Source organism: Miniopterus natalensis, chromosome 12, assembly GCF_054644295.1.
Source record: "Miniopterus natalensis isolate mMinNat1 chromosome 12, mMinNat1.hap1, whole genome shotgun sequence".
Classification (NCBI taxonomy): Eukaryota; Metazoa; Chordata; class Mammalia; order Chiroptera; family Miniopteridae; genus Miniopterus; species Miniopterus natalensis.
This window is the reverse complement of record NC_142092.1, coordinates 20,690,721-20,709,617: the sequence shown is the minus strand read 5'-3', so window position 1 is coordinate 20,709,617 and position 18,897 is coordinate 20,690,721. Positions and strand designations below refer to the sequence as shown.

At 41.6% G+C, this 18,897-nt stretch overlaps 1 protein-coding gene and 1 pseudogene across 1 annotated transcript in view; one reads left to right on the top strand and one right to left on the bottom strand.

Annotated features, from left to right (window-relative positions):
• Positions 1–18,897, top strand: part of ADAMTSL1 (ADAMTS like 1) — an 821,320-nt gene that overhangs the window by 159,431 nt on the left and 642,992 nt on the right. The gene's annotated exons all lie outside the window — the stretch shown is intronic.
• On the bottom strand, positions 3,494–4,496 carry LOC107538336 (mortality factor 4-like protein 1 pseudogene; annotated as a pseudogene).

The following is an 18,897-nucleotide window of genomic DNA, read 5'->3' as shown; positions in this document are numbered from 1 at the left end:
TTACAGTGGGAGAGCTGCATATTTTAGGCTTAGCAGGTATAAGGTATTCATCATTGTAGATTTATAGTAGCATTTAAGTGCCCACTATAAAAGAGCAAGGTTGTATGTGATGTGGGCATTTAAAAAAAAATGAAATTTAGATTCTTCAACCTACATTACATGGAATCATATTCAAGAATTTAAGAGCTGGAAGGGACGTTAGATATCTTCTAGGCCAGTGTTTTGTGGAATGCCAGTCCTATAGATAGTCTGTAAATAAGAATCTCTGAGGGAAGTTGCTGCACACTACATCCCTCATCTTGGAGTTGTACATGCTTAGTAGCATATTGAAGACTCTGGGTTATTCCTAATGATGAAGCCAGTTTGATTTTTATAACTTAAGTTTCTCAGACTTACTTGATTGTGTGTATATATAAATCTGTATATGTGTTTGTGTATTTGTGTGTGTGCATGCATTCAATAAATATTAACATCCTATGGAACTTCTGTTGCCTAGAATATGCTTTGGGAAGTAACCGTTCAATCTCTTCATTCTGGGGACAACTGAGACCTAGGAAGATTTATTCCCCTCTGCAGGTCACACAGCTCTTGACAGCACTGTGAACCGTGCTCCCCGGTTCCCATCTCACCAGTTATTTCTTTCAGTGATCTCATCGATCCATATGTGATGTGGCATTAATAGCACCGTAATTATACTTTTCTTTTTTCCCTAGTTCATACAAACTTCCCTTCTACTGATAAATCTTTCACTCAAATAGAAGATTGAAGTCAGGGATGAGCAACTCCATCTTAATTACGTGATTCCGCAGGGCTTAGTGCTAAGGAGACTGGAGTCTCCATCATCTCCATTTCAGTTCTTCCCCTGATTTGCCCTCTTCCAACTATTCCTGTAGGTGACCATAGTTGTGGCATTGGACTGCCACTTCCATTGCTGAAATTAATGAGTCCCACCTTGGTAAGTTGTGAATTACCAGTATCTTAGGCTTTCTTTACCCTCCTGCGCCTCTTTGTCATTTTGTCCCTTACGTGATGCTTCAAGCTAAGGGAGACTAGGAGCCAAGTAAGGCAAATTAGACTTGAAAGCGTGTGTTAGGGTCAACTCAGCAACTATGCCCCTCAGAACTTTGATTTTGGGGAAAGAAGGCAAAGTTGTATGTTAAAGTGAATGAATGAATGACCTGTAAAAATAATTAAAGAGAAAAGTAAACTGAGGCAGAAGCTCTGTTCTCTTCTAGGCTTTACCCCTTATTAGGTGTGTAAATTTGTTCAAAATGCTTAACTTCTCTGATCTTGGTTATTCCACCTGTAAAACAAATAAACTGGACTGAATGCCCTCTGACTTCCCATCGAGCTATAACTTTCTGGGAGTCTATGATCTGTGAGTGTTAATTAGCCATGACCTGATTACTATGGATAATCAAGATTTGGCTGCCCTTGTTCAAACTGACAGCATCTTGATGGAATGGCCTGGAAAAAGAAGGAAAAATAGAATCTTTGTTCATGTTCCCACAGCCTTCGAAGCTATACATTTTGATATTTCATTTAATATTATATAATTAAAATCACCTGATTGTTTCTGATAGAGTATTTTAAGCCCTTTATTTTATAAGACATCATCCTCTACATTTTTGTAGTGTTCTGGCCTAGAGAGACAAATAAGGTACTTGAAAGAATATTGTTGTACTGGCGAAATCACATAGCAACGGGAGAGCAGAAAGTAAACTGGCCTCGCAGGGAGTTCTTTGCAGACCTCACCCATAATGCCAAATGCAATAAAGGACATGGACTGTTTCCATGGGGAAGATGTTGTAGAAAGATACAACTCTATTAGAATGTATACATAGTCATAATTCTATTTAAGTTAGTGACATCTTATACTGTGTAGTTTTTTGTTTTGTTTTTTTCATTTAAAAAAAAAATTGCACTGACAAATTAGTCAAGTAATCCTCCTTGGAGATGGAACAAAAACACAGGCCCTCTGGACCTTGTCAGGGTTCTAAAAATTAGGGGAGTTCCTCAAACCAGTTGGCTGTGGGACAGGTTTAATATAGCAGTTGAATGCTCATTTCCGTAACCGAACTTATGCTCGATTCTGTAACATCCACCAGGAGGTTCTTGGTTTGTTCTCTGTCCAGGTATTTCTTATCTTTGAACTCCTAGGGTGACTCTCATCACCTCCGTTTTCCCTGGGAGCTTCTTGCAGTGCTTGTTCAAAGCGGTCCAGTGGTCACTGGGCAGGCCAGTGGTGAGAGGATTGTACTTGAAGGGGAGTAGAATCTCACTGCTTAATGCTAGCATCTCACTTTAGCCCCCTGACTCCACATCTAGCTGTCCCAGCTCCTGAATGAAAGCAGCTAACTAGGAGAGAGTCTGACATGAATGGACATTTGTTTTCACAGAGAATGCTAAACTGGAATTGCTGGCCCGTGCTGTTTTGTATCAGTGGATGCTTTAAGAATGCAGTGAAAACATCTTATAAAGTGAAAACCTATCATTTGTAGAGCTGCAAAGAGAGAGCTTTGTTTGCCCACACAGCATTTCTCAGCGGAACCCCTGAGGCCATGAGTTTTTCAGGACAAGTTTCAACTCTGCTTAGCGCACACTCACTGTGCTCAAGGAGAAAAGACCCGAAGAAGCAGGGCTACTATTGTGAATCTTGTCTGTCTTTGAACTAGAGCCAAATTATAATTACCTGTGATCAAAAAGAGTGTAGACAAATTACAAAGGAATCCACATAATCTCTTCTTGACTCTGCAAATGCCACCCTCACCTTCACTTGCTTAGTTATTTGCAGCAGAGGAACTTGCAAGTAGCAAGGATTGTACACCTGAGTTTTTGGATGAGGTTCTAGCCAACAGGAAAAATGGTCTAAGTTTAGATGATAAGAATGGACTGGATATTGAATCCCAATATAATCAAATAGCCTGTGTATTGCTAGGGCCATTTTTTTAAAAGGAAGAAGATTCACAAAGATGTGATACTATCCACATTAAAATGCTCTTTATTGACTAACGAGAATAGGTTGTAGACTACATAGATTTGGATTTTGTTTTTTTATACAATTTCTCCCAGCCATTTGGGAATAGAATTTTATATTTGGTCACTATTCTTGTGCATTTCTACTAACTTTTTTTTTTTTTTTTTTAAATTTAAAGAAAAAATTTAGCAATGATCTGAAAAATGATTCCTAAAAGATTGGTTTTACCAGAAAACTGTTGCTACACCATGCAGTGCATCTGTCATGTTAAAACATGCATTAGACACAAATACAAAAACCGTAAACAAGCCACCACACTTCAACAACCTGAGCAAAGACAAAAATGCCTAAGGAACAAAGTAGATGACCTGCAAAGGATAAGCTCTTTACTTTAAACGCCAATAACAACAGACAAAAGGGAGCACAAGTGGATGCGTGCGATCAGTTACATACACCGAACTGAACCTTTGGTGCTAGGAGTCGGAGCGTCTTGTCATGTAGCATTAACACACATTATCAGATGCGTAGTGCCGCAGGAATAGGACCACCAGCATTCAAAAGCAGCCTTGTCCATCGGCAGTAGAGCACTCTGCAGTATGCCTCTCCATTGTCCATCGACACGCTGGCAGCAGCTTTGAAATGAAAAAAAAAGGAAAAGAAAAGAGGAGCCACTTCATAATCGCCGGCACCAAACAAAGTTGCAGAATTCTTTGTCAGGTGCGTTAGGAGATCATGAAGACAATTCGGTAATAAAGCAAGGCTGCTCTCATCCGGCGGCGTATAGGCCAACATTGCTTGAATTTGTACAAATAATCGCAGTGGATGGGGCGCTCCCTAGGCCCGGGGCACGGGTGCATCGGGGTGACCTGCGAGGACTTCAGCGCACCGCCACTCACGTCCGGACACTAGCCCGGGGCCCAGCGCTAGGCTGCGGTCTCGCTCATCCCCAGAATCACAGTCTTCTTGGCAGGAAGATAAAAGAGCCGTTTCTACCTTGTGATTAAGCCTCAGTCATCAACCAGCCGTGGTTTTAGTCCCGCGGGAACCTTCCCTTTAGCTTCAGCTCTGTTCACGCAGGTTTCCTCGTTGGCAGCAGTAGGATCTGCTCGGGTTCCTGCGAGGAGGCCGAGGCGTCTCGCTGGTGCTGCCATCATCTCCGTTTCCAGGTTTCCCGCTCGTTCCCTTTCTGCTGTGTTTGCGCTTCAGCACTTTTCTGGTGCAGACCAGATGCGTTCTTGCCCGGGCCAGGCCCTCGCCTTCCCCCTGCGCCTTGCTCCTGATGGGTGTTTTGAAGTTCTCGCCATTTCTGCAGGTCGGCGTCCACCTGTTTGAATGCTCTGCCCTCTGGAACCCACGCATCCCAGTGTTTATTCCAGCCACTGTCATGTATGAAGTCGCTCGCTTGTTTGTCCTTATGGCAGCCTTTGCACACTTCGCGTCATTGAAGGAGAGGCCCGTGAAAGCATAGCACTGGCTCACTCTCCTGGAGCTTAGGCTTCGGGTCCTGCTTTGGTGCCATTTATGGGGTTTCACTGCCGCCTCCTTCTGCTCCTCCCACCACCCCGACTACCACCCCCCACGTGCCACCCCGCCCAGCTCGGTGTCAGACTCGGGGGGCAGCCTCTTCTATCTTTTATTAACCTCACATCCGCTCTTGTGCAGCTGCGGCACCATACCCTTCCCAAGGGGTGAGATCTTTGTAAGTCCCTCCTGTGATCTGGAGATAGAATTGACCCACATGTAGGGCTAGGATGCTTCTTTATTTCCCTTCACGATCTGTGAGCTGGCTGGCTCCCAATCTAGCACTTTTATGTTGATTGGCTCCATGTACATGTATTTTGCAATCTCCAGGATCTAAATGCCGACATGAATTATATTAGCACAAGAATTTACCTCTATCTCTTGTAGTGGAAGCATTTTCTTGCATGTGCGACGCTGAAACAAAACTCTTGGGTGGAAATCCACAGTGAGAGACACTATTAAATGAGATTGGTATTTTGTTGTGGCGCTGAACACGGCGGTACTTGGGGCAAAAAGGCATTGAAGTCCTAGGTGGATATGGAAACAACATGATTTTTATAGCCAAACTCTGAAATTTGAGAAGAATATAGAATAAACCAAAAGGAAACCGAGAAGAAATAATAGCTTGTAGACTAAAGAATAATTTAAGCAAAAAACAAAGACCCGTTTCCTTGAGCTTCAGACCAGACTCATGAGGTCCAGACTGTGTTTCATGTGCTGCTTTTTCCCCTAAAACACATTAAATGATCATTGTGGATATAATGTCAGTAGCATGGCTCAGGACAGTCATGGTAAGGCAGGTGTATAACCTGGCACAGATGAGGAAGTTGTACCGCCAGGTGTTAAACACTGAGCACGGGATGAGTCTGGACTAGCCCAGCTCTCATGCCCACGGCACCAAGCCCCTAGTGCGGTTTCTTGGTGGGCAATAGAATAAAATGATGCCTGAAAAAAGCCTGTCTCTAAAATGCATAGGGTGTGGCTTTGTACTTAGCTGTTTTAGAAAGTTGGTTTTATTAGACTAGAGCAAAGGATTTCCATAGCTAAAGCCTCCTTTGGAGAAAGAATATGGGGTGTTGACATTCCTGCAAGGCCCCAAAATCGTCACTTTAAGAGGAGTGTGCAAAAAGTATTCATATCTTAAAGGCAAGAGATTTGAGAATGGTGATCTTATAGATGTTTGGAGGCCAGATCATGGAGAATGTGAAAATAAAAAAAATATGCATTTGTGTTTAATATATAGGAGGTTGCAGAACCCCTGGAGTTCTAGTCTAGTTTCTTGCATTTATTTTTTTAAAAAAACAATGAATCCTCAGTCTCAAGAATATCTACAGCTATTTTTCGTTTTACTCTTAAAATCTCCTTGAACATTGATAAATAAAACTCAGACAGTGGGATGAACTGTCTAACATCCTCTGTCATGGACTTTGGATGAGAAGATTATCAAGATTTAAAAAAAATCATATAATGATTTATCTCTTGAAGTGAAACTCTTTCAGTATTAAAATAAAAATTATAAGAATGCACTTGCAGTTTAAATTCACCAGCAGGTACCCATGAAAGCATTGGTATGTGCAAGTGGGGGAGGGGATACATTTTATTGTTTTCCCTGACAAGTGGTATAGAATGATTAAAAGTTTGGGGCCATAATTAATCCAGCAGTTTTCTCACAACCCACCACCAATTTCATAAAATGAATTAAGAGGAAGTATCTTGAAAGATTCTTCTCATTTGCCTACATAGATACTAGAAGTTTAGGGCTTGTTGGATACAAAAAAAATATTTTGGACAGATTTCTATCCCTTACTTAATTTGCAGTTTATTAGAAGAAATAAGTTTCCATTATAATCTTTTCTCCCTTATGTTCTTAGCTGTTTATTCCTGCGTTTTATACCTTTGTTTCTGTTCTCTCTTTCTTTTCTAATTTTAAGAAGTCAGGGATTTTGTAGATGTGCAGTGATTAGAGGGGCTCTGATGCTCCAGAAAGCAGGGCTAGGAATTGCTTGGACACAGTTGTCTCCTCCTACATAGCAGATCATCCAGGAAGAGTTTAGACCCTGGGCACAGTTGACTGCTGTGCTGTCTTGCATCATATGGTTGGCCGATTTGGGGATGTTCTGAAGAATATAGGTGCCTTGGGCAATGAATTGGCCTCCTGATTTTTTTCATTTAACATAAGTTTAAGACTCATGTGTTTTCTCTTTCCTGCGGGTAAATTTAAGGCACAGCCAGGGGGTCTCTTGACCAAGTCTTTAAAATTCCAAGGGTATGAATAAAAGAATGTCCTTGTTGGAGTCCCTGGGACAAACAGATCCACGATAACATTAAAACACACATCTGAAATTTATACTGGACAATCTTTTTGTCCCCCTTTACTAAAAACATGTAGCCAATTCCTAGGCACTGTGAATCCCAGGTCCCTCAGAATGCTTAGCTGTTGGCAGGAGGCTACCACTCTTGCAGTTGCTCAGTGCACACAGTCCTCTGACACGTATGTGGGAGTGATTTATAGTTACATTTTCTCCCGCTTGCCCCTGCCCGTAAAACCAAAGAGCAGGGACAGTGAGAGGCTGATATATTTTCTTTCATTAGCAGTTTCACCTTTCACTGCTCTGTGCAATTAATTTGGTTTATGAAAGGAATAGAGTGATCTTGAAGAGAGAACAAACACGCAAGAGAGGAGGTTAAGCTGCTCCCCACTCGCAGCCACTCAAGGCAGACAATGAGCCCTGGCTTCCAAAGGCCTTTCCTTTATTCATTGATGCTTTACTTTCCTCTTTCCCTAAAGACTGCTTTCAGTTACTCAGTTTTCCCTGAATTGTGTTCTCCCCACTGGTGCCTGAGGGCTTTATTTCTTTGAATGTTTTCCACAGGCATCTGTTGTTTGTTTCTAACCTGAATCTGAGGACAATTGGCTACAGAGTGTCTCGTTCTCAGCTCTCAGGCATCTCTTGGTTGGTGAAGGCTTATCCAAGATCATTCAATCTTCTTTAATTCACATTCATTCTTGGTTGGTCGGGAATCCTCAAGAAGGAACTGGTGCTGAGAACTGTGGCCCAGAGAATGCTGAGGTCAGGGAAGGTATAAGACTAGGGAGATGTGGAAAATCTCTGAGAATTCAGGCCACTAGGTAGGATCTAGGATTAAAATCAAGATCCTCAGTTCAAGGAGTGAAGCTTAAAGATAGATGATTTCCTGGGACCCCCGCTTCCTTCACACTGTTTTTGAAACAGCCACAGCTCTGGCTGAGACATCCTAAGCTGGAAGCTTTTAGTGGTCCAAATTTGAGCCAGACATTTATTGTGTGTCTTCTGCAGAAGAAATGCTGGTGGGATGGAATTGTGGCAGTGGCCATATTTTCCATAGTGACTACAGGGCTTTAGCTCAGGCATGAGGAAGTCTCTAGGCTAAATGGAAATAAACTTTTTTATGCTTACTGAAAAGCTACCAGTTTACACAAAAGCCACTTAGCTAGGCCCCAGATCTCAGTTTCTCTTTTGATCCTACTCTGGAATGTTCACTCATAGGTGATAATTAAGGAGCAAACCGGGTCTGGTTGCACATGAGCAGGGTAAGTTAACCCAATCCATCACTTGCATAATATGTACTGGTTGACTTGGGGGAAAATTAAAACTTAGTTTTTGATCAACTTTGTTTAACAAACAAGTGAAGCAAACACCCCTCTCATCTACTTCCAAACTATCAGGTAAAAAAGTGACAGCAATAACAATTTCATTCTCTAAAACGATGATGCCTTTCCATGTGTTCATTTTTCAGAGTGAAGTACAAAAATATGTTCCTTTAAACCTCCCTTGCTAAAAATAACAGCAAGAAAATTGACCTTTTTGCTTTTAAATGAGACAGAGGAATTTACTCTGTCTTAGGTCAAGGTTGAATTCTCATAACTGTCTATCGATACTATCTTCCCAATCATTATGTGACAAGCATTATTTTAGAAACCAAGAGCTTATACTCAAGCTAGACACATTGAATTGTAATTTGTTTTAATATCCAAAACTAAAAATAATTTTCCAGTGGGCAAAACCCCAGATGTGTTTTGTCAGTCTCTTTTTCACTTAGTGGCTAAAGCTTTATGTTTTTAAGGAAAATGTTATCCATGTGTTTCTCATTTATTTACACTTAACTCATCAGTATGTTTAGTATGAGTTATTTGATGTCCAAGAAGCCTTTTTAACTATTTTATGTGCTTATTTTATGCGCCAATGAAATGGGAAGTTACTTATGCCAACAAAGCAAACTGTAAAGTCTATCACCGTCATTGTCAACAAATATTTACCCTTAAAACTTCAAGATTGACTTAAAAATCTGAAGAAGAAATTTCTGAGTATTTCTAGACAAATCAACATAAAACTTACAACTCTTTCCTGATATCATTGGTGGGCCCACCTTACCAGTAGTATGCATCTTTTCAAACATGATTGTCTTAGTTGGCTTGGGCTGCCGTACCAAAAGACCTCAGACTGGGTGGCTGAAACAAAAGAAATTTATTCTTCACAGTTCTGGAGGCTGGAAAGTCCAGGATCAAGATATTGATTGGTCTCTGATGAGGACCTTTGCTGGCTTGCTGACAGCTGCCTTCTCACTGTGTCCTCATGTAGTGAAGAGAGAGCCAGTGCAAGCTCTCTGGCATCTCTTCGCATAAGGACACTAATCCTATTAGATAAGAGCCCACCACCTTTATGACCTCATTTAACCTTAAATGCCTCTATAAAGGCTCTATCTCCAATAGTCACTTTGGGGGTTGGAGCTTCAACATATCATGGGGGGCGGGGGACAGTGCACAAATATTCAATCCATAACAGTGGTCAGTGGTTAGAAAGAAAGAAAGAAATCTTTTCAGGCATATAAATCAGTGAGTTTCATATCTGGTTATTTCACCAAGACAACTGCTTCCCCAACCAGTGCCTCCTTACCTGTATCCTCTTAGCCTTCACTGTTGCAGAGCAACAGAAACCTGTTGAGACTATTTATTTTATCATGTTGATGTAGTGGAGATTGGTCTATTCATGCAATACACTTATTGAGTGGACACTTTGCCCTGGGCGCTCCGGAAAGTACTCTGAATAGGAAGATGGGTAATGTATATTTGTTGTGATGCTCAGGCTGGTAAGGGAACTGGACAGTGTAGTCGATGTTATTGAGGACCCACCCATGGTTGCCTTGGCCCACCTGAACTGACCCATATGCAAGTGCAAACTGGAAGGGCAGTGGAGTTAATGTTTCCAAGGGGCCACAATGAATTAATAGGGACGGGGCGCATGAGTTCTCACTCCTGCTGCTGTGATGGTTCTGAGATAAGTTCCACACAGTTTCTCAGAGAAACTTCAGGGGGTTGCCCATAGCAGCCATCTACTCAGTAACATACCCCTATCATATTTTTTTCCCTTTTTTTTGTCTTAATTCTCCTCATCTGTGCTTCCTGAGATCATCCACCAAATAAACCACCTGCACCCAAGTCCTTGTCTCATGATTTCTTTTGGGGACAAACCTGAACTAAAACACACAGAAAACCAGGAGTTGCAGTACAGTAATATGAGCTGCAGCAGAAGTATGCACAGTAGGAAGAGGCAGGAGCAGAACACAGACCAGTTACTTCTTATGTAGAGATTTGTGGGGAACTCACTGGCTCAGAGTCAACAAGCCAGTATTCCCCTCACAGCATAAGCCTCACAAAGGCAGGGGCACCATCTAGTCCGTGCACTATCCCTAGAGGCTAGCACAGGCCTGGCATAGAAGAGCTTAACACTTACTTGTTGACTTAATGGTCCTTCTTCGACAGAGGGAAAACTGAGGGATTTAGAAGGTATTGAATCATACAGTTCAGGGTTGGTCCCCCCCAACAACTCTAAAAGGATAAAGAATTAGCTAGAAGATTATGGGGATTAGGAAGCGGGGTAGCGTGTGCTAAGGCTGAGTTCCGAGCAATGATGATATCCTTGGGAAAATAAAAGTCGTTTGGATATGGTTGGATTGTAGAAGGTGAATGTTTGCTGGAAAAACAGAAGTGAAGGACAGTAAATAGGCCAAGCAGGAAGACGTAGTAGATCATGCTAAGGCACTTAGGGTCTCACTGAAAAATGATGGCGGTGGAGGTAAGGCATCATGGAAGAATTTTCATGGGAGGCAATATCTGATTAGAAAGAACTCTTAGAAAGAAAACTCTAAGCTTTCTCCTCTGCAGTGAAGAGGACAGATGGGGTTGGGCAACCTGGAGATACCAGGATGGAGACCAAATATGTCTAGGAAAGTGAATTAATAGCATTGATGATGAGATGTGTAGGTTTTAAGGCAGAAAATACAATCAAGGACCATGTCCTGGCATGGGCAACTATGTAGTGCCAGTTCTAGAGACAGAGTAGAGATGAAGGTCAGATTATGAGAGCTGATAGATCTTGAAGTATTCATGGAGCTTCCAGGATAGAATATCTGGGTTCTACAGAAAGAGATCTTGGTTGAAAATGTAGGTCTGAAGAGTCATCAGACATGGGTGATGATTTGAGGCCATGAGAATTAATGAAAAAGAAAGAAAGAAATGCTCTAACAGTGCTTACTATGTCAATCACTGATCTGAATACTTATAAATATTAACTCTATTAAAGACTTAATATTAAGTAGCTCTACTTAACTACTTGTAACTATACTTGTCGGTTAAGATACTAAATATTAACTCAGTATCTAACTCAACAACCTCATGAGGTAGATGATGTTATTCCACTTGGAAGATGAGAACACTTAGGCACATGGAAGCTAAGTAACTTTCTCAAAGTCACACACCTAGTGGATAAGGGAGCTGGGATCACTCAGTTCAATGACATGAGAAAGAAAAGACAAGTGTCCTAACTCTAACTCAAGGGAATGAAATCAGAGCTTGAGGTCAATTAAGATCAATGAGGAACCTCAAGAGAAGCAAGAGAAATACCAGGGAAAAGGTGGAGCTTTAGGAGCTTGAAAAAGAGAAGGCTTTCCTTGGGTCTCATCCACTGAGAGATCAAGTTACAAGAAGGCTAAGAAATATTCATTGTATCTTACACTGGGAAAAGTCACCGGTGATAGCAGTTTTAATGAAGTCATGCAGGTTGGTCATTCAGCTCAATTACTTTCCCTAGAGGAATCGATTCTAGAGAATGAGTTCGCCTTGACAAGTTTGTGCTGCAGATATTGAAGGAGGAAATTTAACAGGAGCCCAACTTTCTACCTACCCTGATACCAGAATGGGCAAGCCTTAAACAGCAATAATGCTAAAAATGAAGGTAGGAGGGAGGAAGGAAAAACCTGAGTGAAAAACACAGTAAAATATGAAAATTGAAGAAGATTCCCCCATAAAGAATATTCTCAAAATTATTATTTTGAAGACCCCCTTTTTTTTTTTAAGTTTGATGTTGCTCATATGTGAAGAAATAAAAGTGTTACATCAGACTCCGGATCTCAAAATATCAAGAATACAAAGAAGATTCATGTTAAATCCCTTGCTGATGGATATTGGCAGCCGACGAGAAACGTGGGAGAAAGTTCTCAAGTTTAGAGTACAAGTGGAATGACTTTTGCACATGCCATTTGTCAAGCATGTCCAAGGCAGTGGTGAAGGCCGAGGGGGCTGTGGGAGTTGGGGGTGGGTGTCGGCAGGCCCAGTGGGGCGGAGGCAGGTCAGAAGTGTGGGGCGTGAGCTGCTGGGGTCCCCTCTGTCCGTAAGGGACTTGTGCCGGTACCTACAGTGAATCCATTAGTTGTCAGTGATAATTGAATCAGTTTGTGGTGTTTGCCTGCAAGAGACTCCCCTCTCATTCCGACCTGCCAGATCTGCAGAAACGCAGCTTTCCTTCGGTCAGCTGCAGTTGGTTTATGAGTTGCTGGGAATCCCCAGACAGACTTCCATCAATTGAAAACATCACAGACGGCCCTGTATTTGCAGTGGGCTTTTAGTTATTCATGAAATCCTATTGAACATCTTTTTTGCATTAATTTAGTGATATTTCTCACTGACGTCAAGGTGATGAAAAATAACGCTAAACCTTACTTGGCTGACTGTTGGAGGAGTTGGAACCCCACCAGGCGCGCCGCAGGCAGTCGCTGGGAGGCAGGCGGCCGGCCTCAGGGAGGAGTCGCCGAGAAGCCCGAGCCTGCAACCATGGGACTAAAACTCAAGCCTGTGACTGCTGCCGGCAGTTTCTGAAAAGTTATAAAAGGTCTGAAAGACATGCACAAATGGCAGAGGCACGCAGAGGGAGGTGCACTCCACAAAAGGAAAGTCAGCATTTTACTTCATTGCCAAACACTTCTAGAGGGCTTACTATTTCCAGGAACTTTTTAAGGGACTTTATCAATATTATTTAATATTTTTGGCAACACTTAGGAGGCCGGTACTGTGATTACCCTCATTTCCGGACAGGGGTGGTATGGCACAGAGACGTTAGGTAGCTTGCTGATGGTCACACAGCTGGTACTGAGCTGGGATTTGGGGAGTCCGGCTGCAGAGTCCCTGCTTTCAGCTACCATGCATGCTCCCTTTCATACAGGAAGGCAAAGGAAACAGCTTTTGCTTTCGAGAGTCTAAACCTATTTTCTCTAATAATACTCAGAATGACTTTCACACGTGGTGGCTTCTCCTTGATTCCAGTTTTACTGCATTGTGCCTTATAAAGCTGTTTTTGGTATTGGGGAGCTAGCCATCTATGATGTCATACCAGCAGTGTTGGAGGAAGCAGGGACATGACATTGATAATCTGACATAGTAGGGGCTGGGGGGCTTGCTTCTCTGTGCGGTTGAGACCTTTACTCTAGCACATGTGGAAAGGTTATAAATAGGAATAATTTCCCCTGCATAAACTGTGAGCACAGACATTTATGGACCATTTATGGACTACATAGTTCTACCAGACTGCCTTCAGAGATTCGGAAGCTTCAAGAAACAGTGAAAAGCAGAAATTGAGAGGGGGGACATGTAAATTGCTTCTGCACAGCATTTTTCTGTTGACACATTTTTTTAGAGCAACATCACTACATTTGCATCAATTATATTGATTATTTTGAACAAGATTTATGTTTTTTATATAAAGACTCTTGGTTACTAGGTTTTTGTTTCACACAAATATCTGTCCATCTGATGGACACATGCTTAGAAACTAGGTTCTTCCTATGTTACCATGAAGTCTCTCTATCAATTCTTTTCATCCGACGTACTTTTCCCAGGGGTCAGGTGGCTCATATGGCGGAGACTTATACTTTTCATAGTAGATGTTTTATCTAGTGGCCAAAGGAATAAGAATAGGCTATCTTAATTAAAATATCCTATCTCCAGTCCACACTTCCCTCTTCACACTCTGGCATCCAACCGCCTGTTCAAGTCCACATGGACTCCTAATTGATGTCTCAAATTGAAAATGCCTAAAATGACCATCCTTCTACCTGCAGCCTTTCCCATCTTACTTGAAGAGGGCTCCATTCTTCAAATCGCCGAAGCCTAAAACCTCAGAGGCATCTTGACTTCCCTTTTTCTCACACCCATCAGCCAATGCAGCAACGGACGATGGCTCTCCTTTCAGAATGTCTAAAGCACATTCAATCCTTCTGCCGCATGCGCCACCTGCTGTGAATCCCCGTCTTCTCCAACTTGCGTTGCTGCGATAGATCGTCTGCCAACAGTCTCTGTACAGCAGCCCAAGTGATCCAGTAAAAATATCAGCTGACAAGTGTCACCGCTTTTCTAAAAACCCTGTAGTAGTTCCCCCTTCAGGGTGGAGGTTGAAGTCCTTTGAATGACGTCTGTTCCCTCCTCTCTGATGACTGTCACCCTTGCTTCTCTGCCCCAGCCACTCTGGCTCACTGCTGGTCCTTGTACATCAGGCACACTCCTGCCTCGGAGTCTTGCATTGGCTGTTTGCATTGACTGGAAAGTTCTCCCAGATATCCCTATGAAAAATTCCTTCAGCCTCTTTTAAATCTTACTGAAACATCACTTTCTTAATGATGTTCACCCTGACCATCTTATTTAAAATAGGAATCTAGCCCGGCCAGGCATGGCTCAGTGGTTGAGCATAGACCTAGGATCCAGGAGATCGAGGTTCGATTCCTGGTCAGAGCATATGCCAGGGTTTCAGGCTCAAACCCCAGCAGGGGGCATGCACGAGGCAGCCGATCGATGACTCATCATTGATGTTTCTATCTCTCTCTCTCCCTCTCCCTTCCTCTCTCTGAAATCAATAAAGACATATTTAAAATAAAATAAAATAGGACTCTACCCCCTCTTTTCCACCATGGCACTTTTCACCTAACAAATAGTATGTTTACCTATTACGTTTGTCATTTAGTGTCTATCTCCTCTGACTAGAAAGCATATTCCTCAGTGGCAGGAATCTTTGTCTGCTTTGTTCACTGAAATCTCCTCAGTGTCTGGAATAGAGTCTGACACCTAGTAGGTACTCAATAAATACTTGCTGAGTAAATCAATGAAAGGATGAATTTTAAAATGTGTGCTACATTGGACTTCTAATGAAACTATCTTGGTTATACTGCTTCTCCATTTCCCCGCGATGAGCCACACAGGTGTTCCAAATATGTACTAACTATACATTTTGCTTTAAAATTTGACTATTTAAAACTTTACATTCTTTAAACTTCCATTTAATGTACTTATTTACAACACAGTCTTAAAATAGCATCTACAATTTTAATTAAATCCATCATGAATGTATCATTATCTAAAACACAAAAGTAAACTCTTAGAGAAATATCTGGCAGGTAGTGTTAGATTTGCTATCACTGCATGAGTTTCCTAAATTGTCTTTCCACTCTGAGAGTCAAAAAGGATCACTGCCTCTTGATTAAAAGAAGAGCTATTGCTGCTATTCAGAAATGGAGAAGATGGGCAACAATTGTGACTCAGTTGATTCTTATTTTATTTTTATTTTATTTTTTGTTAATCCTCTCCCAAGGATATTTTTTTCATTGATTTTTTTTTTTTTGAGAGACAATGGAGGGGAGGGAGGGAGGGAGGGAGGGAGGGAGGGAGGGAGGGGAAAAGAAGAGAGAGAGGGAGAGAGAGAAATATGGATGTGAGAGAGACACATCCATTGGTTGCCTCTGGCATATGGGATCAAACCTGCAGCCAGGTGCATGCCCTTGACTGGGAATTGAACCCATGACCCTTTGGTGCCTGGGCCAGTGCTCTAACCACCGAGCCACACTGGCCAGGGCTCAATGATTCTTATTAAATAACAATTGGCTATGAAAGGATTCTACCCTTGCCTAAGGAGATGTGCACTGGAAACAGGGGATCCAAGGTGAAACCTCCTTCTATTTTGATTTAAGATGCTGAGCAATAAATAGTCCTTGAAGCTACCAGTATCCAAGGACACAGATGTAGTGTTTTCCACCGTGTTTGAATGTTCAGTTTAGGCAACACATGGCAGCTGGACTCAATCCTGTTGTTGGGAACACCCCTAAAGGAAAGTGCCCAGTCATTATTCATGATCCGACTGGTATGCTCAGAGAGGTGGGCCAGCCAGCTTTCAGTCTGAGATCACCTTTGATGGGGGAGAGGGAGAAAACTTTGAAACTAAGAGGCAGAAAACAAAGATAAACATAGAAACAGCATGGCCAAGTGTTAAAATCACAAAATGCAGATGGACAATTTTATCTTTCTCTGCTCAGCAGTTAGGATTAGGTGGGACTTAGGAAGCCGCAATGCCATCTGCACTGTCAGTTGAACACAGTGAAAGTAATTGCTCATAAACCCCCCTGGACTCATATGACTTTAACTTTATTCAACATTGTAGTTGATTTGAAGGCATCAGTGTTTCTTAATAAGGAGAGTAAATAGCGAAAGCATGTCACTTTGACTTTACCTTGATTTTTGAATTAATAGCTTATAATGTAGTAAGTATATGTGTTACTTATAAGGGCCAGTATAGAGGGGTTGAGAGCATGGACTCTAGAGCCAGACCGGTTCCATCACCTAACTGGCTGTGTGACTTTGAGCAAGTACCTTAATTTACAGCTTCTTCATCTGTAAAACGGGAATTAGCACTGCCCCTACTTCATGAATTTGCAAGAACAGCAGTAAATATATAAAAAGGGGTCAACACAGTAATAGTAAGCCTTAGCTAAGCAGTTGCTATTATTCCAGTGAACAATCATTGTCATCATAATGCTCTTAATTTTGATGTAGGATAGACATTATTACTTTTACCTAAGAATTAATTCTTACCTTTCTAGATAACTTGAACATCAGATGGTTTTCCTTCCTTGGCATGATACGTTACAGATAAGGTGGAGTGTTGCTTCCCACTACTTTAAATGACTGTTGAGTTTCCAGCGGGGTCAGGCCGGGCTGCTGAGTTGGGAGAATGTGCCGTGATAGCGTTGCCAGGTGTGGAGCTCAGGGCATGAGCGTGTGAGGAGGGGCCGGCTTCACTCTCGCCTTCTTCCCGCACTGCTCTGTGAGTGACAGAGACAGACACACAGAGATTGATAAGTCATCCTAAACATTATACAGTATGTTTTTTTAACCATGGGATGTTAAAAAATTCCTAATAATTTTTTAATGATAGTAATGAAAAATCTGTGAGTTCTAGAAGCAGACCATTTTCCATAGATTCATTACTATATATATCATTTTTGGCCATGTATTTGTTACCTATAGCTATGTATGTACCCCACAACTTGGTAGCTTAAAGCAACAAATTTCATGCAACTAGAGTTTCTGAGGGTCAAGAATCTAGCAGTAGCTGAGTGATTCTGGATCAGGTTGCCTCTAAGGTTACAGCCAAGATGTAGGTTGGGGCTGTAGTCATCTAAAACCTTGCCTGGCTGAAGGATCACCCTTCAAGGTCACTCGCGTGGCTGTTGGCAGGAGACCTCAGTTCCTCACCAGGTGGGCCTCTCCCTAGGACTGCTGACACCATGCCAGCTGGCTTCCCCCAGGGTGGGTGATCCTGAGAGCATGCAAGAGAGCCCAAGATGGAAGCCACTGTGTCTTTTATAACCTAATATTAGAAATGACAGCAGTTTTGCTCAGTGCTGGTACAGTATGTCAGGGGACTACAGGAAGGTACCAGAGGCAGGGGTCATTGGAGGCTATCTTGGAGACTGCCACAGCCATAGATAACTCTTTAAGAGGGATTTGTATCTCCTTTTTTAATTAATAAGCCTATAGCCATAGAGGAGTCTGCATTAAAAACAAAATGGCAAAAGTTATATCTAATCCCAGTATTTTTCGTTGAACATATAATTTTGTCTGTATATGCATGATATTTTCTGTATGTACACACACACTCACACATACTAGAAATGCAGAATATTAGCCCTGCCCAGACTTACTGAGTCAGCATCTACATTTTAACCAAAGCCCCAGAAAATTTCTATGCACATTACATTTGAAAAACACGAGTATAAAATATATATAAACTTTTTCAGTCATATAATCCAATATAGCCTAAAAGTTAATAATGAAATGGAGCTAACAAAATTACCCATTAAATTGATGTTTGATACTAAAGCTCTCTGTTCTCTCTCCCCTCCCCTCAACCTCGATTTCTTTCCTACACACACTCTACACAGAAATACAGTCTGGCCCTCCAGAATGTGGAAGTCAACCAAAGCTTTTTTTTTTTTCTTCTCACGAGAAAATAGGTGGAGTACTGCAATGACATTTCAAACAACCATGTTTTGAGATAAGGTTTGTTTTTATTGATGGCAGATGGGAATAGACTTCCAAAGGATACAGTTGGCTCTAGGAAAAAGAAATAGTTTTGAAAATCATCAACTGGTATTTGCAAAATGTCATCAGAGACTTTCTTTTCCCCTCGCCTAAAACAAATACAGACAATTCTACATAAAGAGCAAGACTGTGTATGAAATTCAGCCATGTGTTTGAAATGATTCCATTTTTTAAAGACAGCTTAAAGTGCTATGACAATTGTGCAGACAAAAAACTCAAGCTAATTTGTTTTTGTGGTATTAACGAATTTCTGTTGGTCTTGTTGCCTTTGGTGTTAATACCCACCCAGTAGTAAATTACAGGGTTAGTCCCTAGAGGGGGAAACCTTAAAGTAAAAGCGATTATACAGGCTGATGCTTGTTCCAAAAACCATTAAGATGTATTTTTCTCTGATTACAAAAGGAATATAAACTCATTATAGAACATTTAAGAACTACCAAAAAACTATAAGGAAATAAACCTTATTTGAAATCCCACTGAAAAATAACTACTAAAAAAAGAGACAACCTCTGTCTTTATTCCCTACCGTCTTTTTCTATGGCATGCCTCATATATGTGTGTAGCATATGGATGACATATATACAGTATATGCACATACCATACAAGAAGGAAATGAATGTGTAAGACTCCTGCAATGAGGGAAAAAACTCTAAAAGGATAATAT